At 38.8% G+C, this 27,127-nt stretch overlaps 1 protein-coding gene across 2 annotated transcripts in view; it reads right to left on the reverse strand.

Moving 5' to 3' along the window:
* Positions 1-27,127, reverse strand: part of TMEM135 (transmembrane protein 135) — a 165,961-nt gene that overhangs the window by 70,277 nt on the left and 68,557 nt on the right. The gene's annotated exons all lie outside the window — the stretch shown is intronic.

Genomic DNA, 27,127 nt, shown 5'->3' on the forward strand with positions numbered 1-27,127 from the left:
CAGGATGCATTTGAAATGTAGAATTTGAAATGTATTTCAAATACAACAGTGCAAATGAAAACTACAAAGTCACTAACATCTCTAAGCATTAAATCCATGTGTAAGCTGAAATTTAAATCTGGTTACTTATCCTACAAGAGTATTACAGATTTATTAAATACTAAAAAAAAAACCAATACAATTTCTTAATAGTCTGTGCAGATGTCTCCTATTAGACTTCTGAGTTCACAAGTCCTTAGCTTATATTACAAATATCATTCAAGATTTCACCTTTACTGTGAGGATTTTTGTTTGCCTCTTTCTATCCCAGAGCTCATAATCACTGAAGAATTACAAAGTTTGATATTACCAAATATTCTGCAATAGATATTTGTCTTTGGAAGTTTACAGGTGTTCAAATAGTTTTGGTCCTGAAAAGCACAAGTAGCTGGAATAATATTCCAACCACAAGATTCTGTGCCATGTGCCATCTTGAAAGCTGCTGTATTCAGAAATAGTGGTGAAAATTGTATTTATTACATACTTGTATTTGTTTTCATGCTGGTAAAAATTAAAAAGAATCCCAGAATAAGATGAAATTCTGATAAGCACTGAGACAGGAAGGGAACGGATTGAAAGATGTAGAAATAACATTCTCATAACTGAAATAAAGAGAAGGGTTCTCCCACTACTGCAGCAGAATTACTTTGAGCTAGACTGACTTCTTTAGCAACTGCAAGAAATTGCAGCATGCTCAGATTTACCACGAGTCACTTGCAAGGACCTCTCATGGTTTCAGCAAGTGGGTGAGTTGACAATAGGCATATGGAAAGGGAGATTAACTCAAATCAATGCTGAAAGCATGTGCTATCATCATATAAGTGAAACTGACAGTTCCTTATCCCCAAAATATCACTGGAAGAGAAAAACAGAAGCAGACTGGAAACCCGGTGCTCCTAGCAGATACTTTTCGCCAACCATCGTACAAAGATAAGTTATAAAAAGCTACAACTTGCTAAGCTTTCATTTATGCCCTGCCTGTTTGCATGTATAAAGGTAAAATATACACAGTGTGTGAGGGTCAAAGAATCCCAGAGAGTCAGGCCTTTTCTGTGCAAAATGTCATACACTCATGGGAAAGAAGCCTTACTTAAACTTTTGGACGCTCCTCAGGAATGTATTTCCGTGACTCAGAAATAACCCCACAGTGTCAGCCACCATCATTTATAACAGAGCTGCTTAATCTCCATTTTCAGTACAAAATTTCAATCATCCATAAAAATTGTATCTAATGATAACCATTAAAAAGTATAATTGGATGCACACATACATGTCATACAACACATACATGCAAGGACAGATTGCACTTCACCTTTTTGTTACAAGCAACTCCTGCAAAATGGCTCTGTTCACTACACTTCTTGGGATTGACACATGCTCTAGGAGCACACGCAGAATGAAAGTATGCAACGAGCACTGAACATCACATGCGTTTCTACCACAGAGAAAAGCGTGTCAGCAGTCAGCACACCACAGCCCATCAACACCTGAGAGTGCACAGCAGCATCTGAGCAGAGCCAGCTCAAATACCAGCCCTCTCAGACCATGCAAGCAGTTATTTACATACACTTATGCATGGTGGAAAAGTACTTTTTATTCTTACATTACTAATATATACCATTTGAACTAGAGAAGAAAACAAATAAACAAAGATTTAGGTTTGATTACTGTTGTTGTTTTTTTTTTTTAATTATTTGTACTATGTTCCCAAGTTCCAAAAGCATTCTGAAAGCCAGTGACAAGAAAAATATATGCCTAAATCAGAAAACTGGACCATTTTTGCCTGGAAAAATAATTGTCTAAGATAATCTGACCTCTTCTTAATTAAATTTAGGTTCCCTCCTAATGCTTTAAGTAAACAATTTCTAATTATAACTTCTGTTTTCTACTTCACTGTTTAAAAATCCACCACACCATGAACTTCTATTACCTATCTACTTCAAGAACTTCTATTATCAGACATCAGCAAGTCAGATAATCCTTTCAAGAACAGCTTACATTTTGATTTCTTGCTCTGTGGCCAACAGACAAAGTTGATCACCTTCAGAGGTCTTTTCCAGCCCCAACTGTTGTCATTCTTTCACCTCTCACAACAGACCACCCTTCAGGGCAGATCTGCTTAAGCCCAGTGCCCCACACCTGAGTCTCTTCAGCTGTTTGTGCAGCTGTGTGATGAACGTATCCAGGGGACTGATCTGCCTGAAAAATTACCCAGCACAAACAGTTATTCTTCAGCCTCAACAATTTCCTGGTTCATGTGCCCAAGCCCTCGGCTGCCCTGCAGCTCAGCGTGGCAGGAACACAATGGAGCTGAGCAAATATGGGCTCAAAGAAACTGTGGGCTTCCTCTCTGAAAGCCACGCAGCACTTGCAGAGTCCTACTACAAATGTGTGGTTTTCTAATGTATGTCCACTTGCATAACACATACAGTGGTATTTTGTTGTTTACTAATTGAAATTAATCTATTTAAAATTTTTTGTTATCGTTTATTTTTAAGCATAAGCCCTTGCATACTTGCAACTTCGAGGGCACAGGTTAGTAGGCATGGTGATGGACTGATGGTCGGAACAGAGTATCTTAGAGTCTTTTGCAACTGTAATGATTCCCTGATCCTACATGGCACCATCTAACATCACTATTTCTGCAGCTACCCATTGCTTTGGCAGTTTTCAGTAGCATCACAAACCACACATGCTTCCTCGCACGTAACAGCCTCTCAAGAACGTGAGGAGGGGGAAATAGCACAGGGAGTTAAGGAGATGCCTCTCACATTTCCTGAGATAGCCACCTCTGTAATGCACAGCTGACATGAGCTGTCATCATAAGACACAACTAACTCCTCGGAGTAACAAGGGCTCTTAACAGCTAACATTTTATTATAACCACACTGGGAAAGACATGCAACCAGAATTGTTCAGAAAGGGGTGGAAGCAGACAGTACTCTATATGATGAACAAAACAGTGCGTGCTGCAATGGGATTACTTTTCAGTGAAGTTTCCTAAGCTGCCATGGGCACTTGAGCTCTTCAGGGAAGGAAAGGACTTCACGGGTCCTTCAAAGAGCTCCTCATTTGGTCCTTTTAACTTTAACATTTGGTCCTCTAATCTCATGTGGAGAGTAGGAGGGAAGAGGAGATGCTGATCACAAGCTGAGATGCACTATTTTAAGCCATTTGAGATGTATTTGCAGTGCCTTTCTGTAAGGTTTTATTAAGCTTTAAGATTCTTAGAACTGATAAAGAGAAGCTCAATCTGATACAGAAACTGGTGGAAGCAATGGTGTTTTACTGAAATACTTAATGATATCTTTTTAAAATAGATCACACAGCAAAAGCTCACATACTAGGGAACATGCAATTCTCTCACATTACACAACTCCATTACAACCCTGTTAGATAAATTGTTTACATTGACTACACTCCCCTCTTTCCCAGCAGTTTTAAAGTTGCCTTGTGTGTTTTACTAAGTATCATTCAAAAAGTAGAGGATCCACCACCCACTTCTTCACATTATAGGTTCAGGAAGAAGCCTTGGCACTCATAGAGAATGCTGCAGAGAAGACAGGACAAGCTTCCTTCCCTCTGTTACTGTTGTTCTTATCAAAGAAATAATACTAGTGAATCAGTAAAAGCAAGTAAAACAGGGTTAATATCATTATAGGATTATGGCTTTGGGAGATTAGGTTGAAAAACTCTCTTAAAGTTTAAAGGCTGGTACAGAACTTAACAGATATTTGAGCCTTGGGCCAATGCTCCATGGCACAGAACCACAGTGGCCAAGGTCAGAAGGGACCTCAAGGATCATGAAGCTCCAACCCCCCTGCCACATGCAGGGCTGCCAACCTCCACATTTAACACCAGACCAGGCTGCCTAGGGCCCCATCCAACCTGGCCTTGAACACCTCCAGGGACGGGGCATCCACAGCCTCTCTGGGCAGCTGTTCCAGCACCTCATCACTCTCTCTGTAAAGAACTTCCCCCTGACATCCAACCTAAATCTTCCCTCCCTGAACTTAAAATCATTTATCCTTGTTCTGACATTATTTACCCTTTCAAAGAGTTGACTCCCCTCCTGTTTGTAGGCTCCCTTTAGGTACTGAAAGGCTGCAATGAGGTCACCCCGCAGCCCTCTTTACTCCAGGCTGAACAAGCCCAGCTCCCTCAGCCTGTCTTCATAGGGGAGCTGCTCCAGTCCCCGATCATCTCTGTGGCTCTCCTCTGGACCCTCTCCAGCAGCTCTCTGTCTTTCTTGCACTGGGGCTCCAGACCTGGACACAGTACTCCAGATGGGGCCTCACAAAGGCAGAGTAGAGAGGCACAGTACCACAGGAATATCCGAGTTCATACAGCATAGAATTCAACACACAGAGCAGAAAATCTAGCTGTAGGTGTCCCTGTTCACTGCAGGGAGTCAGACTAGATGATCTTTGAAGATCTCTTCCAATTAAACAATTCTGTGAGGACTCTATGATGATTTTATGAAAATCATCACAATTTCCTTCAGATCAAACAGGGGCTTGTCTTCTTTCCATGAGCTACCACCAGAAGGCCCATCCCAGCTCTCAGATGTCATCTGTCACAGTACTCAGCCCCACTGGTTGCTGTGTCCGAAAGGGTCTACTAACAGGAAAAGGTTGGGATGAGAATGAGATTTTCCCAGTCTATCAACTGTTCCTGGTCTGTTTCTTGGTAATTGTAAGGTACCATGGTACCACTGTACTGGAAAGCATAGTGATTTTGTAGCTTTTAAAAAATATAAATGATGATAGGTTCAAAGAATATCACAATTCTGTGCAAAACAGCTCAAAAAGACCTGCAACCTCGTTAAAGAAGGTTCACGTCAACTTAAAAGCTCAAAGCTATAAACTGGATAGAAAAACCCCAAGCAATTAATTTACACAAACTATTCTAATGTAGGAAAATGGACGATTATTGTGGAAATTAATTACAAGCTGATTTGCTAAAATAGCTCCATACTCCATTGATATAACTGTTGACAGCACACACTTGCAAGAGTATGGTATTGTCCCCAGAAAATTATCTACTGGGAACATGAAAAAGTGATTATGGGCAGATTAGCTGCATTTGTAGCTGCCCATACAATCAATCATGCAGCTAAATTTAATGAGCTCTTGACATTGCTGCAGTGTCTCCAAGGTTAGCGTGCAGTTGTTGCAAACCTCTGACCACATTTCAGGAACGTACCCAGAAATTTCAATTTTCTCTAGTGTTACACCACAGCCATTTCACAAACTCTTCTGAAAGCTAATTTTTCTAATTATTATTTCTATCTATAAATCTGAATTTTATTAAAGTCTCCCTTATGAGGATAGGCTGAGAGAGCTGAGGCTGTTCAGCCCAGAGAAGAGAAGGGTCTGAGAAGACCTGAGAGCGGCCTTTCAGTGTTGAAAGGGGGACCACAAGAAAGAAGTGGACAAGTTCTTCAGCAGGGTCTGTTGTGACAGGTCAAGGGAAAACAGTTTCCAACTAAAAGAATATAATGCAAAATAATATAAAATACTGTACAAGGGGAATTCATCTCTTATAACATAAGCCATTCATCACTGAATTAGTCCCAAATATCTCCAGAGTGCTGAGCTCTCAAGATAAGGTACATCACAAGTCTGAGCATTTCATAGATCTGATGTGCTTAGTTGATAGCAAAGAATGAACAACCTCCAGATAAGCACAATTAGTCTAAAAAGACCTCTTAGGGGAATAAGAAAAACTGAAGAAAAGTACATCCTGAATTCACTCAGTACTCCAAATGTTGTGAAATGCTTTGATTTAACACACGCGTCTCCAAACACAACACCAAAAAGCTCAGCTGATTTCTGATCTAACAGCATGTAACAGCTTTTTTAGTTACAGGATAAGAACCTTGAAAGAAGCGCAGCGATAGGTGAAATACACCTGATATATAGAGCTGATCAGAAGACATTTGCTAGATTAAAATGATTCCAGTTTTCCAAATCTCCACTGTGTATTTCCGAATTTCCTGAAGCGAGGTGTTTGCACAGAAAGTACTGAGAGCATTCTATAGGGTGGCTGCCCTGCTCAGACAAAAATGTGCAGTTTTGATGTTATATCCAACAGCATAAACAAGCTATAAGAAGTTCTAACTGCATTCTACTAAGCTCCAGTCTCCCCACTGCAAGTTTCTAAGAGAACTGTCTTTCCTCTGCTCTTCTACAGTATAAGAATGGTTTCTTGTAAAGCCCAGGTTTAGCATTTTATCATTAATGATGAAAACAAGAACTAAAGAAAATGTCCCAGCTCACCAAGCAGTCATAACAATGGGTTAACAAATTCAAGTCCAGACCAATTTAAACAAAAGGTAGACATTCTTTCCTCAAAATGGCAGCAACTTAATGAAACTGCTTTATCACCAGGAGTTCTTTTTAAAAAGTCAGCAGCTTTTGCATAATTCTATTTCTGGTCTGCTTCCTCCACAGTCTCAAAAAGCTTTCCTGTGAAAGAGCTGAAGAGCACATCCCACTCTGTAAAATGCCAGCGTTCATGAAATCAGGGCATCAGTCACATCCAGAAGGTGTAGCTGTCTTTCTTCACAATAAGGCACACAAGAATAAATCAATGAGCAACAACAACAAAACACACAAAACCTTGTTTATTTGCTAATATACATTAATAAAAAATATCGAATTTTGTTATTCTATGTTTAAAGGATTAGCTTTGCAAAAACTCCTGAAATCTTTGAGTAATCTGTTTTACCATACTTTCCAGAGGTTTGGGGGATTTTAGTCATTTCTCTGAAATCCAAGAAAGTAACAATTTTTATTTTTCATTTCTATTTTGTTTCCATTCCAGCTACCACAATGAGCCCGCTGCTGTCAGGCACCACAGTTTGCAAAGGGCTATCACAGGAAATCCAAAAGCTCTTTATTTTCCATCAGCCAATAACAGACAGCACAACGTGAGCAGAATCCTATGATCTTACAGTTTGGAACTGACTTTATAAAAAGCCAGAGGAGAGAGTATTGTGATTTGTGTTGTTTCCATTTTCTTTTTCAGTATATCCTGATAGCCTTCCATCACTGATGCAAGTATAATCACAAGTAATGTTATTGCAACCTTATGCTTCATAGCATCACTTGGTGCAGATAAGGTAGGATGTATGGATGCCCCATCTCTGGAGGTGCTCAAGGCCAGCTGGATGGCCCTGGGCAGCCTGAGCTGGTGGATGGCAGCCAACCCATGGTGGGAGGCTGGAACTGGATGGGCTTTGAGGTCCGTACCAATCTATGACATTCTATGATCCTATGATTCTGTGTTACAGATAATCTCACAGATTCCTAATTTCTAAATGCTATTTTCCTATAGGGTCAATTCTTCTTTTTGAAACCCCTTTCCAACATGGGTTCTCAGCAGCCGTTAATGACCAAAATTATCCCTCAGTAGAACCAATTTCCTTTTCACGCCATCCCAGTTCAGGTAGTGGCTAAACAGAAACAGCTTTGTTAACCTACACCCATTAAGAAAACCAAGCTAAAACACATGTAAAACACGAAGAAGGCAACAACTGAGGGAGAATATCCCCAGGTAGGCTCCTGCTCCAGGAAGTACTTGAAAAATGGGAAACAAAAGGAGGTCAGGAGCAGGAGGATATTCAGAAATGCCTAAAGATGCACCCAACTCTGTACAGCAATGCAACTGCTCACAAATCAGCAGCCTCTGGATTAAATGCAGGAAACAGGAAACACCGTGTGACCCCCTCCTATTTGTCATTATTTGCACCACTGTTGCTATTTGCGAGGTATGGTTGACCTCACATGGACCTGAATGTTCACGGACCACAGGGAATCATTACCAAACTGAAAACAACTGGGACAAAAGCAGAACAGAGCCCGGCAGCAGGCAGCACATGGCCCACTCTCACCAAAACTCAGACAAAGCTCAGATTACACAAAGTCAAGCAAGTATACACCAGAGTAAAGCACAGACAGATATTTTCAGCTATCAAATTACAGAGAAAACCCTGCAGAAATACAACGCTGCTCTACCCAGTGTATTACTCTGGGCAACACTTTAACAGATTAGTCATGTTACAGATATTTGGCTGAAAATTTGGAAATAAATATAATGGTTTGGGTGAATAAGAATGAGCCATTGTGCTCACAAAGTCTCACCTTAATAAATATCTTGCAAATAATACTTTAAGGTTTTTATTTATATATTGCACCTTGAGTACTGTGTTCCCCTCACTACAAGACATTGAATGTCCTGTGAAGGGCAGCGGAGCTGTGAGGGGTCTGAAGCACAAGTGTTATGGGAAGCAACTGAAGGAACTGGGATTGTTTAGCCTGGAGAAGAGGAGTCTCGGGGAAAACCTTATCACTCTCTACAGATCACTGAAAGAAGGCTGTGATGAGGGGAAGTCAGCCTGTTCTCCCAGATAACAGTGATAGGACAAGAGTGGCCTTGAGTTGCGCCCAAGGAGATTCAGGTTGGATATTAGGAACAATTTCTTCTCAGAAAGAGTGGTGAGGCATTGGCACAGACTGCCCAGGGTGGTGGTTGAGTCACTGTCCCTGGAGGTGTTCAAAATGCCATACCACCATCATCTGCTCCTGATGTGGGCCAACATTATAAAATAAGAAGCATTACTTTCGGTGCATTGTATCTCCATTCATACATCAGTGTATTTTCTAACATCAGAACTCCACTCCTTTGAGCATGCTGCAATACCTTCAGCCCAACCACTGTAATTTTCCCCTTTTACTGTAGTAATGACAAAGCTCTGAAGCAGAGGCAGCCAGCAGGGAAAACACAGCAAGTTTAGAACACACCTCTGCACAGCGAGTCATGTCTGCTGCACTCACTCATCCGTTGTTCGTTCCCTGTAATTAAGCTGTTTGGACAAGGTCTGTCCCACATGAGACAAGTTCATAAAGACTCAGCACAAATTATCAACTATAGTGATTAACACCATAATTCTTTTTTTTTTTTCTGCCAATATATATCATTCTTCCCCATGTTCGTTCCCCATTGCTTGCCACACAACAAAAGCAACTGTGGAATTATGATATTCAGCTCTGGAAGAAAGCAAAATTAATGATCATCTTATTTCCACATCTCTTAAAAAAAAACCCAAGCAGACAGGTGCACAGAAAGCAACAATTCATCAGGTGGGATGAATTGCATGGAAGTTGGCTGAAAGCAGCACAGCTTTTGTAAAGTGGACAGCACTGGGGGAGGCAGTGGCAGAAGGTTGGCAGGGGGAGAGAAAAGGAGCTTGGTCCTGCTGGGGACTGTAAGGGAGGGTGGCTTTGGTGGGGTTTGGTCTTTGTACAAATCAGCTGCTCCCAAGCCTGAGAGTGATGTGAGAGCTGTGCTTCCTGAAGGTAAAAGAAATAAGGAAATGCTGGTGGAGACTATACGCAAAAGTTCAGCATGGTGAGTTACTTTAAGAATAAATGCAAGAAATCTAGGGAAGAAAAATACGAAAGGGAGGCAATTTCAGTTTAATTAATTAAAAAAAAAAAAACAAAACACACATTGGAAAGAAAGTCAGAGTACAACTTTAAGGAAAAACATTGCACTTACTAAAGCTGCCCTAAACACTCTAAATTGCAGCCAGTATGATCACAGAGGAGTCAAAGAAAGGACCTGTTAGATCCAAAGAAAACGTCTGAATGGCTTATTTACAGTGAAGTAAAACACAGGTTACCTGTGGAAGAATAATTCACTAGTAGGACTGACAAAAAAAAAATGGCAGGAACAGTTTTACCAGTTCCATTATCAGTGGAGCTGGTTGACTCTAGGCTAATCATCAGTCTGCTCACTGATACTTACGAGTAATTAAACCTGTCAGGACAAGGAAGAAGAATAAATTAGTATACCATTAAAGGGCCTTTTCAACCCTAATTACAAGCTGCCTTGCTTTTGTGAAAAAACGGTGTTAGGGACTTTCTGCTGCTTCCTTTGTGTTAAAGAGGTTTAGCTGACATTGCATAGATCAGAAACTTCAGTGAGCCTTGTACAGGGTCTTTAACTTACTGTCCATGCACAAATATCAGCACATCAAAGCAATTCTCAGATTGCTTCCAGAGTTGGATGAGGCTCTGGGCAGCCTGGTCTGATGGTTGGTGACTGTGCCCGTGGCAGGGGAGTTGAAAATAGATGATTTTTGATGTCCTTTTCAACCCAGGCCATTCTATGATTCTATTACATGGTTCCGCAGTGCTTCGTGCTATTTGAACACTTTCTGCACTACCGGGGCCATGAAATGCTTCTTCCAACGTTGATCAACACTGTAGCCCATAACCAATGGAGAAGCATATTTGAAAACACTGTCTGCTAGGAAACACACAGACCATCGTCACCAGTTTGTTTCTTAAACCACAGATCAAACTCACCACACAGATATAGCGTAATAAAGCAGAATGAGGGCTTGATGCTTACAGATTTAATTCCTCTATGAACCTACCCCGAGTGCCCTGTGCCTTATCACATAAATAAACCAAAGATACAAAATTGCCAGGATGAAGCAACATTTTTATTAAAATAATAAAAAATAAAAATTAAATTAAATTAAACTAAAATAATAAAATGCTTCCTCCGAAATCCTTCAGAATTTGTTACCCACTGGTTTGTTTTGAAATCCTTTTTACAATTGGGACAGTTTTGAGACAAAAACTAAGAGACTTCTCAGTCCTTACCTGTAATAAACATTGAATCTAGCACAGACTTTTTTCTTTCAGTTAAAAAGTGTTTGCATTGGAAAGCTGGCAATCACTAAAGCAACAGCCTTAAGCAGCAGGATACAAACTCTCAGATATTACAGAGAGGCTGTAACCTTCCCTATTCTATTAATAAAAAAAGAATCCACCACCCCACCACTGCCACCAAAAACCCTAAAACCCAAAAAAGAAAGAGATTAACAGATATATAAAATAAAATCCTTAGATCTTTCCTGTGTCTTGAAGATGGCACCATTTTTATCAGCTTCTTAGCTCACCTGAGCAGAAACTGCCTCAGAGTAGTGGAAGACATTGCAAATCAGTCTTATCTTCAAAGGTGGTGGTGGGAAAACCCAAAGGAATTTCAACCCTCTGAGATATCAACAAAGAATTTAATTAGGAGGTGATTTACTGCAGTATTTTGATACTATAATCTGTAAGCCTGCAGTGGAGGAATAGGTCAAAGAGAAATTCCTGCAACTCTGCTTCATTAGTGTATCTCCAGATGTTTCATACACATAGTTTTCAAACGTTTAGTATAATGCCAGATAAGAATGCCAGGAAAAGAAAAAAATCATATTAAATTTTTTAAGTTATCTCAAATAAAATTTATTAATATTCCTGGAGTGATTTAATATAGAAAAATTTGAGCTCTCGTCTATACTTAGAAAATGATGGAGTTGGGTATTCCAGCAATAAGAGCAGCTTTGTCTAATTTTAGGCCTCCTAAAAACCTTGCTTAGGAAAACGCTGAGCACTAGAGCATGGGAGACATTCTAACCTAGCCTTAAACTGTGCCAGGGGACATTCAGGTTGAATATTAGGAAAAAATTCTTCTCAGAAGGTGTGGTGAGGCATTGGTACAGGCTGCCCAGGGAGGTGGTGCAGTCATCAACCCTGGAGGTGTTCATGAGCTGTGGAGATGTGGCACTGAGGGACGTGGTCAGTATGCATGGTGGGAATGGATTGATGGTTGGAGTAGCTGATCTTAGTGGTCTTTTTTACCTTCAATAATTCTGTGATTCTAACAACAGCCAGCACTGAAATTATGTGGTAACTTTGTCTTGGAGGACCTTGCAAAAACCCTCTTGCAATACTGGAGAAAATAAAAGAAGATAGGGACGAGTCACAAGGACACACAGGTCCTTGAGCCAGTATCTGCAAGGGAAGGAGGGGACTTCAAGGTTGCAAATCTATGCAACCACCTGACAGAAAGACAGCAGCTCATCACATAGAGGGGTACAAGCACAGGTTTTTGCATAGACACTTGAAACATAAAAAACACAGCAGGACTAAACTTAAAAAACTTAGAAATATCCTATTCTATGGGTCACCATGAAAAGAAGGGCAGTAACATGGCATCTCTGAAGTGACGATGGTATGGTGTGAGCAGAATAAGGACACTGGGTAAGAAGGCATTAAGACTTGTTAAAAATATGCAAAAGCAGGGGTTATGTTGGGATGAAGCTCTGATCAGTTTGGCAAGGACAGCAAAGGCGAGATGTCAGCATCTGCTGGACAGACAGACAGTAGGAAGCATACAGACACATCCGGTACCACAAGAAGGACCAAGTGGCACTGGATCGATTCCGAACCATTTTGCCCAGCTTTTCTAAAATTCCCCATAGCTTTCAAACGCACAAAGTGTACTTTCTGCTTCTGACAAAAAAGCACAGCATTTAAGCATCCAACAGCTGTAGCTTCTCATTCCGGGAGTGTTTCACCAGCATCTGTAACATAATCTCAAATCATCATTTTGTTTGCACAAAAATGCCTTGGTGAGCGACTGAGGGAGGACCCGTCTCTCAGCCAGTCATCTGTCACTGCTGTCACTGCGTCTGCTGTGAAACAGCAATTCAGGGTCAGCTGCAGTGAAATCTCACACTGCTATTTTATATATGTGGGCAAAACCTAAACTTTATTAGTTATCAGAGGCAATAAGAATAATTTTCTCTTTATTGTATCTTAGGGTAAATGACCTCTGTTGCTACATTAGTGGATCAGTGGCTGTATAAACAGTTAATATACTGTTAGGAAAGTACTAATGAGTGGCATACTACAGTATCCTGCAGTTAGTCTGAAAACTTAATGAAATTAATAGTCCCACCAAGCTAGTGAAAACAATTTACCACAGTGGTATACTTTGTCTTTTGTGTTAACAGTTCCATTACTTATAACAATATTTCCCACATCACTGTCATAATATACTCAAAATATTTTGTTAAATTCTCTTTTACCATATGCACATACCCAAACTGAAATAACTTATATTGTTGAATTATTAGTGTGCCAAAATGAAAAAATGCTCATTTATGAAAGTCTTATGAATATAGATAACTGTTGGAAAGTCATATTTGCAAAATATATATTTAATATCTCACATTCAAACTATTACTTGATAACCAGCATTTGTACCAGGGCACACTATTTATCAGCTGCTGCTTCAAGTGGCTCTTCTCTATTTGAGATAAAGAAGAAGAGAATGAGTTTCAAGACTTTGAATGGATATCAACAACGTGGAAACAAATATCAATCAACCTTTCTTTTACACATCATCATCATTATCACTCAGATAAACAATGAAGGACACTTTCTTTAATTCTAAAAAATGATTCCAAGCTCAGATTTGATTGTACAAAAAAAGTTGCAGTCAAAATATTCTGAGTTTTAGCAACAGAAAAAGAGTTTTTTCCTCAGAAATATGTTAGTAAACATGTGCATGCTTCCAAACTTCTGGAATTCAGAACATTTTTCTCATGATGTTCCAAACCTTCTGGAAAATTGTACCCATGAGTGTTTCTCTTGCACTCAACCCTTCTGAAATAAAACTGAGTTCAAGGGCATGCAGATGACACAAGGAACAATTTATCTACGTTTTTCTCACAAATTTACACAAAGTCCAATCAGTTGTAATGAAATCCACAGGAGAGGAGAACATTGTGTACAAAATACGGTTATTGAGAAAGAAGGATTTCCACATCTGCCTGCGGACAGTTCCGTTCTGCACACTGTACAACGACACAGCTCCGATGAAGGAAAGAGAATTCAGAGGAGTAACTTAAAAATGACTGCTGAGCTCTTCTTACAGAGAAATGAAATCCAACAAATACATAGCGGCCAATGTACCAGTCTTACAAAATTATAAAAACAGAGGGGAAGTTTTTAAACAAAACAATTCATCTCTACATATACTAAATACATTTCGGTGATGCATGCAAGGAGAGATCAGTGCTATTAGCAGTTTCCCAATGAAACTGCAGACGGTACAGAGTCGTCTTCTACAGACTAAAGCTTAGCTTAAAAACTTCAGTGAAATTCAAGAAGTAGGCAGAGTGCAGTGATTCCTCTAACACCCCAACAGTGTCACAAAATTTGGAGGGTCATATTTACAGGGCAGCCCAAGCATTACCTTGTTATCACTGGATGGCTGAAGAAAACAGGCATTGGGCATTTTTTTATCAATTGAAGTATTAATGGTAACATATTTAGCCATTGGGACCTATGTCCAACGCAACCCAAAGTGCAGGAGACCACTTGAGTCATCAAGATCAATTAATGCGCTCATGATAGGAATTAAATAAAGCTACTGCAAAATCTAATGCAAAACAATCAGTGACATGTTGCCTTCACTGCTGACCATGACGCTGATGAAAAGACCAGAAGTCTACTTTTCACTCTCACTCCTATGACTAAATTACTAGCCAAGTCACATATGGAGATGTTAATACGATATTTTTTCTCAAGTTTATTTAGGTAGTTAACTGGAACGGGAATTATCCCTTATTAAGTTCATGTGGCTCCTGACGCATGTAGCTGGTGCAACTGTAATTCAATTCCCTAAGTCCACATGTCTTGAATTACTTTGTGACACAATGGTTTTTGCCGAAGATTGCAGCCTCACTGATGAGAGGAGGTGAATCCAGACTGCAAAGCAAAGAAGACTTACTATCAAGGGGCACAGGCTTCATTTGGTTTAGCGAACTTCAGCCTCAACATTTCCAAGTGAGAGCAATATGCAATGGAAAACAGGTTTAGAAAGGAACCAACTAATGGTACCACAAGCCAATCGATAAAATTGACCACTGGAAGCTGTATTTATGAATTTAAGGAGAAACTTCAGTGCTATTTTTTTTTAATAGCTGTTCACTTTCCCCCCAAAAATGCTCCTTCATTATGAGAAATACCCAGATACATCAACTTCATTTCTAGAGATGGCAAATATAAGCCTAAAGTTGTTCTTATTCCAACTCTTTAAAATAAAAAAACTCAAAGAAGTGCAGACCTCAATTATTATTTCCTGCCCAGTAAAAAGTTAAGTCACTCATTTCATTAAATACTGTTGAAATCAAGGGGACATATACACACACTTAAATTCACTCCCTACTGAGTAAAGCATGTGCTAATGTGCCTTTGAGATTTAAGTGTCTCATGCTGCACGCTCTTGCAAATATTTAGGCATGTCCTTAAATATGTTACCATTAATACTTCAATTGATAAAAAAATGCCCAGTGCTGTTAGCAGCAGTCAGACTTTGAGCACTACTGAGGAGGTGACTATACTGAACGAATTACAACTATAATATGACTGCTATTTGTAAATGAAAAAATTCTCATAAAGTTGTACATGAAGTTTATCTACATGAAGAGATAAGAGTGAAGGAGTAAAAATCTTGTAGGGGAGAATAAAACACAGAAGTAAATCAAATTACTGTCATGGATTGCAAACAGAAAAGTCAAATTTCTCTGCTTAGCTCCCACATTTTTTTAAGAACTCACTGGACTTCAACAGGGCATGTAAATAAACAGCGACACAGTGTTTGTATTTTAAATTCTACATAATTAACAAACAGTCCTTCTCTTTGCTGCAATCAGAACCTCCATATAGGAAAATATAAGCCAATTGATGCCATATGGCCCTCCAAATTGTTATTCCAGATGTATTCCTTGGAGTCATAGAATTGAAGTTCCTGTTTCCTTTAAATAACACATTCCTAATAACTCAGATTTTAAGTATAAAGTCATTTGTTAATGTGATTTATTTCATATTCAGTTCCTTCATCGTTTTTCTGGTCACCTTAGTGCAAATTCAAAAAACTGTTTAACTATGAGATATTAAACCTTGGAGAAGAACAAATGCACTTAGCTTTAGCTTTTGGCCTGAGATTCCTGTGTCTAGCATGGTGACCTTACAAGTACAGGCATCTGAGAACTATTTTTTATTAGCACAGAAGAGCTTTCATTTACTCACAACACTTGTTTTTAAGAATCTGCATTTTCACTACCTTTGTCTTTGCCTTTAGCCTGTAGCAAAGAAACAAAAACACAAAATGCACAATTCTGTGGTAATATTTGCTTAATTGGAGGTTAGCACGGCTAAGTACCGCTACCAGAAACTCAGAAACAGTGATGGGAGTTTGAGCAATTGCTTTCCTACATTGCCCTGCCAACAACCTCAACTTTGTTGAGCCATTTTCTCTAAGGGCTAGAAGTAATTAAGTTTCATTGCTAAATCACTCCTGAGCCTGTCTTGAGCAGAAAAATCACTTATGTTTAATTGCATGCGGTGATGTGGTGAGCAGTCTGTTAGGCAGACTGCAGATAGCAGTTCATTTTCCGCAGCTCTGCAGGGTGCTTAAAAATGAAAGGTCATTATTTTACTCAGGTAGTCACTAGTATAATACATATTTCCTACAGAAAACAGCACTGCTTAAAAATGCTCATTGCTGGAGTTTGTTTTATACACTAAATATTCGTTTTGAATATTCATTGAGTTTAAAAAGATGAGCTTCTGAAACCTAGAAACAACTGAACTGAATATTAATTCTGCTATTATAAACAACTATTTAATATTTAATATAATTTAATCAAGTGTGTTGCATGCAGTTAAAAAACAAGTGTATACATTTTTCAATATATGAAGATGCACGTTCAATAGACACGTGTACAATCATACACACACACACCTGAATGCATGCACATGTCACTGGGAATGCTCCCCACGACCTTACGGAACCGCGCACACTGTTTGTTACACAGAACCACATATTTTTCACCTGATTCCATCATGAAAGAATTAGTTTCCATAAAATTGTAACTGACGGGAACAGATTGGTTTCATGGTTCAGAGCGGGTGGATTGTTCCAGCAGTCCAAGCATGCTAACCTTCCTGCTGCTGCCAGGCCAGACCTGCTGCTAGCCCAGCTACCCCACACTAAGCTGCTAGTCAAGAAAAACAGTATTTTTTTGTTGTTGTTCATAGAAGAAAACAATCTAATACACTAAAAACATTACAACTTAGTCACTGGTGAATTTTTACAACAAAGTTTAATTAGCAGCCACTATTAGTGTTTCATGAAGTGCCCTCACTCTTGAGCAATGGCATTTGACCTTTCCCATAACAAAGAGTTGCTTTGCATTTGTAGAGGTATTCAGCTGTCTGAGGCCAGACTGTTCTCCTGGGCATGACACAGGCACAGGGCTGGTCTCCAAGAATCAGCTCACAAAAGTTCTTCATTAAAAAGAAAGAAGAAAAAGATTCTAAGCATGAAATGATTTCAGACCAGTGGATCATCAGAGGTCCAATGAAGCCAGTAATGCTCACCAAATGAGGATCTGAACCTGCCATGAGACAGAAATACATCAGTCTCTGCCCTCCTGTAATCAATTCACTAGAAACACTATCCAGTATCAGGTTGGGTATTAAGAAAAGTTTATTCTCAGAAAGAGTGGGGAGGCATTGGCACAGGCAGCTGAAAGAGGCGGTGGAGTCAACATCTGGAAGTGTTCAAGAACCGTGGAGATGTGGCACTGAGGGACGTGGTTCGGTGGGCATGGCAGAGATGGGTTGATGGTTAGACTAGATGATATTAGTGGTCTTTCCAACCTTAATGATGTTATGACTCTATGATCACACCTTGGTTTGGGTCTCACCATTCCCAGTTGTGGCAGAAAACCTTCTTGAGAATTTGTGAAAACGAACAGCACTCTCATACACCTTCACTTTTGGGGATGTCATCCTAAAACCTTCAGTGTAAAAACTGGAAATCTTTTGTCCTAAATACTGAACTTCGATTTTTATAAGAATTTAGAAGGAAATTATATAAGGAATATTTAAATTCTAGATTTTGTATTCTATTTACTGTCCATATATTTAAATGCCATAATTCCAGTTTTACAAATAAAGAAAAATGTACAGCAAGATTTAATGCAGAAGTTATTTCAAACTAAAAGAAGGAAGATTTAGATTGGACTTAAGGAAGAAGTTGTTTATGATAAGGGTGGTAAAGCACTGGAACAGGTTGCCCGTAGATGTGGATACCCCATCCATGAAGACATCCATAAGGTCAGGCTGGACCAGGCTCTGAGCAACATGATCTAACTGTAGGTGACCCTGTTAACTGCAGGAGAGTTGGACTGGCCTTCAAGGGTCCCTTCCAACTCCACCAATTCTGTGACTCTATGGCTTATAACTGCAGGCTGAGCCTCCCCTCACAGAAGAGATGCTCCCTTCACCAAAAAGGTGGCCCTTCACTGGACAGATTACAGCAGTGCTGAGTAGAGGGACAGAATCACCTCCTTCAATCTGCCAGCAGCACTCTTCCCAAAACCATCCCAAAGTCTTCTTTGCAGCAAAGGCCCAGTTATTAAAGCCAGCTACTTTTTTTGTTCATGTTTACTCATCAACATATGAATAAGGAGCATCAAATATTATGAACTGGAACAGCAGAACAAATGTGTACATTAAAGATGCAACTGGACATGGAGAAACACAGTGATCAGAGGAAAGTCTCTGATGTACATTCTCAGTCACTCCAGTCTGCCCAGGTTTTTGCTTCCTGTCAACATGATTTTTCCAATCAATTGAAATTGGAAGAACAGCCATGAGCCACTCCTTCATCTGTCATTGAAATGGGAGAACATAAGTCTAATAAACTGAAGTCAGTGATAATTCCAAAGAGCAGGCATGAAACACCAATTATCGCTTCAACATGATTTTTGTATTTGCATTATTTCCTAAAGAAATATTAATTTTCATCAGTTTGGAATTATTCAATGCAAACAACGTTTACACAAAAATTGAAGCATCCCATCTTCAAATAAATCTATTCATAGCATAAGAAATTAATTAGATGACATGCATTAATTTTTATTGTAATGGGTTAAAGAAAATGACAAAGACAGTTCACCATTGGTAAGACTATTACTCCAATAACTTGAGTGAAACTGCTGACATGTAAACTAAAGGTCAATTGATTCTATGCTTTACTTATCTCTTCTGCATGTATTCAGCATTCTTAAATGCATAGAAGAATGAAAACACGCCCTTAGCTTTATGAATTTAAACAGCTTTTTACGATTTCCTATTTCTTCAGCTTTTCAAATGCCAACGTCACCACCATCACCAGCAGCCTGAGAAAGAAGCATGACTCAAACACCATCCTCCTGCAACAGCTATTGTGCTTCTCCTAATGTTTGGAAGTACAGCTCTCCCTATTGATTATCTTCGCTCTGGCAGAACAATGCAGTTCCCAGACCATGCCTTAGGAGGCAGGGTCTAAGTGTAAAGAATGATGATGGTTCCATTATAATGCCATGGCATGTAAGACCAAAATTCAAACATTTTCAAAACAGATGCTGTTGTGTTATAGAAATGTCTGTATTTGAGCTGACAATCACAAACTGTATTTTTAATGAGAAAGAAATTAAGACATATTATTATCTTACAACTTCGTATGTTCCCCAGATTTCCTAATTATGAAAAGTCATGTTAAACAAATACTTAATTGGAAACAATAAGAAACCTGAAGAATACATGACAAGTAAAAGAAAATTGTAAGAGAAAAAAAAATTTAAGGATGCAATTCTCTCCTTTCTTTGCTACTTGTCAAAAACTTCTTGGTGGAAGATATGTGGCAAAAATTTCTGAGCTTACTGCAATATACATTTGAGACTCATGTTTTACTTCACAAAGGGAAGTTATGGTTATAAGAAGATAAATAAATACCATCAGACTTCATTAAAAATCTATAACAGAAACAACGCATAGCACAATATGTCAAACATTTTAAATGCCAAACCCCATTGTTCCAGCCTACAAAAAGCAGAGAGGCTACATTGCCTCTGCATTTAAAAGAAAATCACACAGCATTAATCGCTTAGATGAAAGCATTAATCACTTAGTAAAACATTTAGTTCTCTAAGATTCCAAACTGGAGTGTTATCCTTTTAAAGCGATTCTCCTCATATTCTGCAACAGACATCCTATTTTCTTATATTTCTACCTTAGATTTGCAGCATACACAATATGTGCAGTGTACTCATTTGGCAAGTTCCCTACCTTATGAATCCCACCACTTTACTTTAAAACTATCTGGAATACACCAATATATTTCAGGGTATATACATAAAATATACATCAATATAGTTTCAGACAAATTATATATTGAAAGAGAAGAAGACTTCTTCACATTCAACTAAGGCTTTGAGACAAATTCATCTTCTTCTCATTATTAGAAATGATTTCCAGCCTGAAACCACACAGATAGGACAATCCTGCACAGTGTAGCACCAAACATGCAGTGACATGGCTGAAATCACTTTCATACAGCTGAGCACATGGCAGAAACATCACTCAGACACTGAACAGCTTGAAGGGAATCTGGTAATTATCCTCTTCAGGGATCTATGGCATTCTCTTTCTTTCCAGGTTCAGTTTTCACTGTATTTAATCAGAAGGATTATTTACTTTTAATTTACTGCCAGATATTATTGATAAAATATGCAGGTCAGACTTCAACAATTAAATTATATTTGAGCTGTTCAAAATTCGGACCTGTCAAAAGGATTTTCCAGATAGCAATACAAATTTTAACAGTATTGACACACGTTCCAAAAAGCAACCTTAAGTAAGTGGACTATAAGCCATTTCTATGCTCAAATATATGTTTTATCCATTTGCTGCTGTTCTACAAGCAGGCTCAAAATCATTTCCCGAAAAGATTTCAGTGGACAGAAAAGCAAAAGATACGTATGTCCCCAAATCCAACCGATGGCTTTTGTTTGGTTGGTTTGTTCAGATCTACTTTCTTCAATAATACTTCTTATTTTTTTAATAATTTTTTAAAATAGTTAAAAATGAAACTCTTCTGTCTCTTGAAGACAGAGAGAAGCAATCACCCTTTAGAGGAAAAGGGACTCAGATGTGCCCCCAAGTAATGGCTTCTTTTGCTTTTGCAAAGTAATTCCTTCCAAAAATGAGAGTATTGGGTAAGAGAAGTGAACACTGAAACATATTGGCACTTTGGATCTTACACCACATATTCAGAAGACACGGCTTGGTTAAACTAAATTGACATTGTTTTTGTAACACATTAAATTAAAAAAATACACATTTTTCTGTGTGCTAGCAACCCTCTACCAGGAGGGAAAGAAAACACCAAAAAAGATCCAACAGACTGACAATGCTACTTTGAAGGCAGGAAAAGTCCATGAATGTTATGACATTGCCTTACAAGAACTTGAGTTTCATTGTAGCAAACCAAATTTCTTTTGTATATGTCAAACACAGTTTGCTATGAAGCGTTTCAATTTCCAGTGAGAACAAACGAGACTCGCTTTGACCAACAGCACTCTTTGAAAGTGTCCTTGGCTGGAAACAGAAAGTTTAAAAAACAGAGAGTCATCAGGGCTGTAGTTGGAGTGTACCCAGCGCTGTAAGATGTATGTAAATCTGAGAAAACATCTTTCCTCACGTATTAACATGACAGTCACAGAGTATTCAAGACAAAAGAGTGGAAATCAGAGATGTCAGGGCAGTCTGTGAGAGCAGAACTTTTGAACCCCTGGCAATAATGACATCTTTGTGATAGGAAGGCAAAAGGGTAAGGATCAGATGTCTGGGATCACGTTGCCATTTGGTTTCTAACGTGCCTGAAAGTGATTAGGTCTGATATGCCCTCGGGCTGAAATCACAGGAAACGGAGTGCCCAAAGCAATTTTATTTGAATGAAAATTCATCTTGAGTGATTCACAGCACCTCTCACAATCTACAATGATGGCGTTTATGAAGCCTTCCTGCATGTCATGCATTACAAATGAAGCTGGCCGAAAACACAGGCAGGCACAATGCTGCAGCAGAACTCAAAACTTAAGAGTCAAAGAATAAGTCCCTTCATACAGAAAGGAGATCACCATGTAAATGACTGCCCTACACCTTGTCACCTTCACAGTACAGAACTAAAAAGAACACTTGGCATGTCCTAAGATCTCTTTCAAATTGCTCTAATGACAAGTAAAATCAGGAAGCCTCTTCTCATGAAAATATATACATATTACAGTTTTGCTACTAATAATAAAGGTTATTGTCTACCCGACCTAACTACCTGGCCGAAGCTTCTGGGACTCTACACTGCACCCTGCCCTGATGTGGTGGATGAGAAAGAAAAAGTGCTTTCCCAAGGGAAAAATTCTATCTTTTTAAAAAAAATAAGGAAAAAAAAATCACAATGAAAAAGAACCTATGCGTGCATTCGCATACATGCATACATGTAGAGACAGTGGTTTTTAGAAATGTAACTTCCCTAACTACTAGGTTTTGTGATTTTGTGATCCACAAAAGCAAAAAATGAATGCTTTCACAATCATTTCAGCTTTTTATAACATTTTAAAATGTATTATTGACTTTAATGACATTATTTGAAAATATATATACATGTTGTAATATACCAAAGATGTCTGTAGGTTAGACCTAAAAAAAGAATACTCTGTTCAACAAGGATTGTCAAAACAAGTCTTATATCACACAAACATAAGCATTGCTCATTTGGAAATAATGGCATTGCTGTTGTTAAGATCCTTCTTATTAAGGCCAAAGAAAACTGATTTTATCAGTGCTTTTTTTAAAGCTTGATCTCAAGTCACACAGGTAGATCCATGGCTCTTTGAGCAGCTCATCTCACACCCATCCCAAGCACAAACTGGAAGACAGAGGATAAAGTCCACAGAACTAATATAAGAACTGTTGCCTAATGAAGTAATTCACAATGCTATTATCACTTTCATATGTTTACTTCTAACAATATAAAATAAATTGCATTTTCAAGTTCCCTACTAATCCCCTTGAGGGACAGATATCTCCTCAGGTAGTACAGCTAAATCTGTCACTGTGAACAGACTCTCTCAAACTTACAGTTAGGAAATGCCTTTTCATTCTTTGTTTCCATTGGAATTTCATGGACAAAAGCTTTTGTATAACTAGGGGTGAAAAGAAGGAAAAAAATCACCAAATATCATAAATTAATGGCATTCTATAGCAATGCCACAGACTGTGGATTCTTTCTTTCTTTGAAACTGTTCAAAACACCTCAGCTGTTGTAGTAATTATAAAATTGAGCCTATCATACAGTCTAAGCCCTTCTTTTGCTCTGACTTTTCTATGCAAGTCTTTGCCTTTTTCAAAATCAATTTTTTCCTGCACATCCTATCACAAAAACTCTACATGAAAATTCCAGAAGTTCCATAATGATGAAGGTTCCCACACATTTTAATGCTTCAGATGGAAAGCACAGTCCTTGAAACACAACCCTCATCTTCAGCTCTGAGGTAACAATATGTATTTTTTCCGATAGACTTACAGTACTCCAAAGATACAGGTCTAAATTCTTTCCCTCAGAAGTCCCAGTGCTTTTGGATGAAAAGAGATTAAGACAGCTTACAGACTTATGAGGATGTCATAAGAAATGAATCAACAAACACAGAGTTCAACCAGTCTGTTATCAGTTCCAGTTCTATGGGAATCTGGTCTCTGTCACTATCTCTATTGTTTGTGTGAGCACATGTATTCCATGGCATTTTTCCTATTAAGGGTTCTACCTTCTCTGCTTACCCTCCTGCTCCCTCTCTGGATGGGCTGCATGCCTTTCTGTTTCTCTCTTCCACAGGGCTTGCAAACACTGGTCCTGCAAACTGTCATAACCAGATTCGTCCTTCTTAGAGAATCATATCAGAGTCATAGAAGGGCTTGGATCCTTCCTCGTAGGATCCTTTTGGCATCCTCATGTGGGGATGTATGCTCATCCTCATGGGGTGAGCATACAGCAGCAGAAGCTCCGGAGAATGCACAGCTGGAGAGCTATGCCAATCATAAAGTTTGTGACATTAATGAAATGCAGCCTGAGACTTCCGTATGTAAGCACTGCTGCATCTTTGGTGTGCTCACATCTGCCCATACACTCTTTGCATCATCTTGGAATGAGCATAAAGTGAGGCCCCACCTCAAGTACTGTACTCAGTTTGGGCACCTCAATACGGAAGGGACATTGAGGTGCTGGAGCAGGTCCAAAGAAGAGCAACAAGGTTTGTGCAGGACTTGAAGAATGTGCCCTATGAGGAGAGATTGAAGGAACTGGGGCTGTTTTGTCTGGGGAAAAGGAGGCTGAGAGGAGACCTTATTGCTCTCTTCCAATATCTGAAAGGTGCTTACAGCAGAGTGGGGTTGGTCTCTTCTCATTGGTGACAGGATGAGGGCAAATGGCCTCAAGTTGAACCAGGGTAAGTTTAGGTTGGATATCAGGAAAAACTTCTTTATTAAAAGGGTTCTTAAGCACTGGAATAGGCTCCCCAGGGAGGTTGCTGAGTCACCATCTCTGAATGTGTTTAAAAACCATATGGATGTGGTGCTCAGCAACATGATTTAGTGGAGGGTTGTTAGTTAGGGTAGTATGGTTAGATTGTGGTTGGACTCAATGATCTTAAAGGTCTTTTCCTACCTGAGCAATTCTATGATTCTGTGATGAAACCTTACCAGGTTCTGCCCCACGCTCCATCCCCAGGACAAAGCAGCTGACAGAAATAACTCATTAACAAGGCAACATATTGACTCCCGAAAGTGAGTTCTCCCTCTGCGTTTGATTCCCTCCCAGGGATGCTGCAACATTTCAGTCAAACCAGAAGCAATACAACTGTCAAGAAGATTCTTCAGGAACGTTAATGATCTAAATTTCAATGGCTATTAGTATTATGTACACAAATTTGTAAGTACTTTTGGCAGGACAATTTTCTAAACTCTCAACAGTAAATTTATAAACCATATCCAAAAGTCAAATATCCAGCATCACCTCATCTTTCAATTCCTTCAAGGGTAATTAAAGCAAGACTCAAAAATTCTGTAAGCTTTATGACTTGAGTCCTAGGAAGAGGAAAAGATTGGAAATATCAGAAAAGACATTTACCCTAAACAAGGAATATTATAAATCCACCTGTTGATGACAACTGGATTATAATGAGTAACCTTTCACGCATTCTGTTTTGTCTGCATAGAAAAAATGTTTCTCCATTAAACTGTTGAATATACTGTAATTTTTAAAAAGAATTTAAAACAAATAAGTATCTGCACAAATATTTCCTTCTAGTGTTCAACATTTTCACTCCCTCCTAAATATTAAAGGGGTCTATAATCTAAATATTGTTAGGAAAACCCAACAGCAATTCTGCACATTCAGACTGTCGCCTGCATAGTTTGCAATTGCCAATAAACAATTTGCTCAGCTTCCATTTCAGCTGCCAACCTCACACTTCTCAAACAGAATGCAGTCAACTTTAGCTCACATTCAGCTTTTGTTCTGGCTTCCTTTCTAGTTACGCACTGTGCAAATATTTAGCAATTTCTTGGAAGTGCTAAAGAAAATATGATATGACTCTTGATAATTATATTTCCTCTGGAAAAAAAAAAAAAATCATTCAATTAATATCCCTTCTCATTTTCTAACAAATAAATTACAATTCCACAGTGAAACGTAGTGAAGAGATCTTCTGTGAGTCACAATAACTTTTGCTCTGCATAGAGCCTGACAAGAGTATAAGAGAGAAATGAGGCCTTTTTATTTTTCCCATTCTATCATGAACTGATTTGCAATCAAGTCCCAGGAATGCCCAGGTTACGGTGTCACAGGACACTTGTAGTTCACCATCACCACACAGAAGTGTTTTCACCCACTTCCTTCCTTCCTGATCGTGGCTACAACCTCGCACTGCTTATCTGCCTGTTGGTCTCCAACCCTTGAGGTTAATTAACTGAAAAAGATCAGAGGAAGTATCTGAAGAAACATAAACATTTTCTACCACATCGTTTCTATGAGGTACAATGTGTAAGATACACAAATTGTTGGTACTGCTCACAACAGAGATCATTGTGGCTGTAAATGTTCCAGTACTGTGTTTAATATTATTAGTAACACTTCTATAAGAATCATTTGAGTTTTTCCATACTTCACACCATCCATCAGGTATCTACAAGGATGGAGATTTCACACATTCTCTGGCCAACTTGTTCATTTAAACACGGAAAATTAAGTATCCTTCACTGAAAAATCTAAACAGAGAGAATATAGAAGCATTGCACATATTCTATAATAACCACCCCTGAAAGCTGTACTACATTCTGTATGAAAGAATGAAGAGCAGAACAAAAAAAGTGCAAAGGATCCATATTCAGAAAAGCAAAAACTGAACAGTGTCAGGACAGGAAATCACAGAACCATAGAATTCATAGATTCATAGAATGGCCTGGGTTGAAAAGGACCACAATGATTGTCTTATTTCAACCCCCCTGCTATGTGCAGGGTCGCCAACCACCAGACCAGGCTGCCCAGAGCCACATCCAGCCTGGCCTTGAATGCCTCCAGGGATGGGGCATCAGACAGCAATGCAAAAATACATTACTTTCTTTCAAAAGTGAAATTAAGACAATTTCATCAGCACAAGGCATATTGTATAGCACAGCTGGGCTTCCAAAGGTAAGTTTTGCTCTGATTCCGAACTGAATGCTGTGTCTGCTACACAATATATAAATTTACCTAAAAAATTGATGAAAATCAGATTGCCATGGGAAAAAAAAAAAGTTTCTACATTAAAATCTTTTATACTGCAGCATCCAGCAGTGGAGATGTCCAGATCAGTTCCCATTTCCAGAGTGCCATGACTGACTGGAGTAAATTTTTTAAAATCAAATTCAACGTAAGAATAAATTGCATCCACTAATACTGAACATATTTAACCAGCAATGTTCAGTAAAATGTTATCATATACAACACAGAGAAGGAAGAAAAAAAAAAAAGGAATAATGCCAACACAGAAGTATGCATGAACAACAACTCACCCCTTCTTTCAAGTGACTATTAATATAATATACACATTTTATATCACACATAATACTACACACATAATACCTGGTTACTCATTTCTTGAGAGAAACAAAGAAAGCATAAAGTGAGCTCTTTACAGCCACCCCATAACAAAGCTCAATTTTTTGTGACTTTCTCTGGATTCTACAGTTTATTTATTTCTAATACAGAAAATCCAGTGAAACATCACTTGGGCAAAAGAATGTGCTTG

The sequence above is a fragment of the Lagopus muta genome, chromosome 1 (assembly GCF_023343835.1).
Source record: "Lagopus muta isolate bLagMut1 chromosome 1, bLagMut1 primary, whole genome shotgun sequence".
Lineage (NCBI taxonomy): Eukaryota > Metazoa > Chordata > Aves > Galliformes > Phasianidae > Lagopus > Lagopus muta.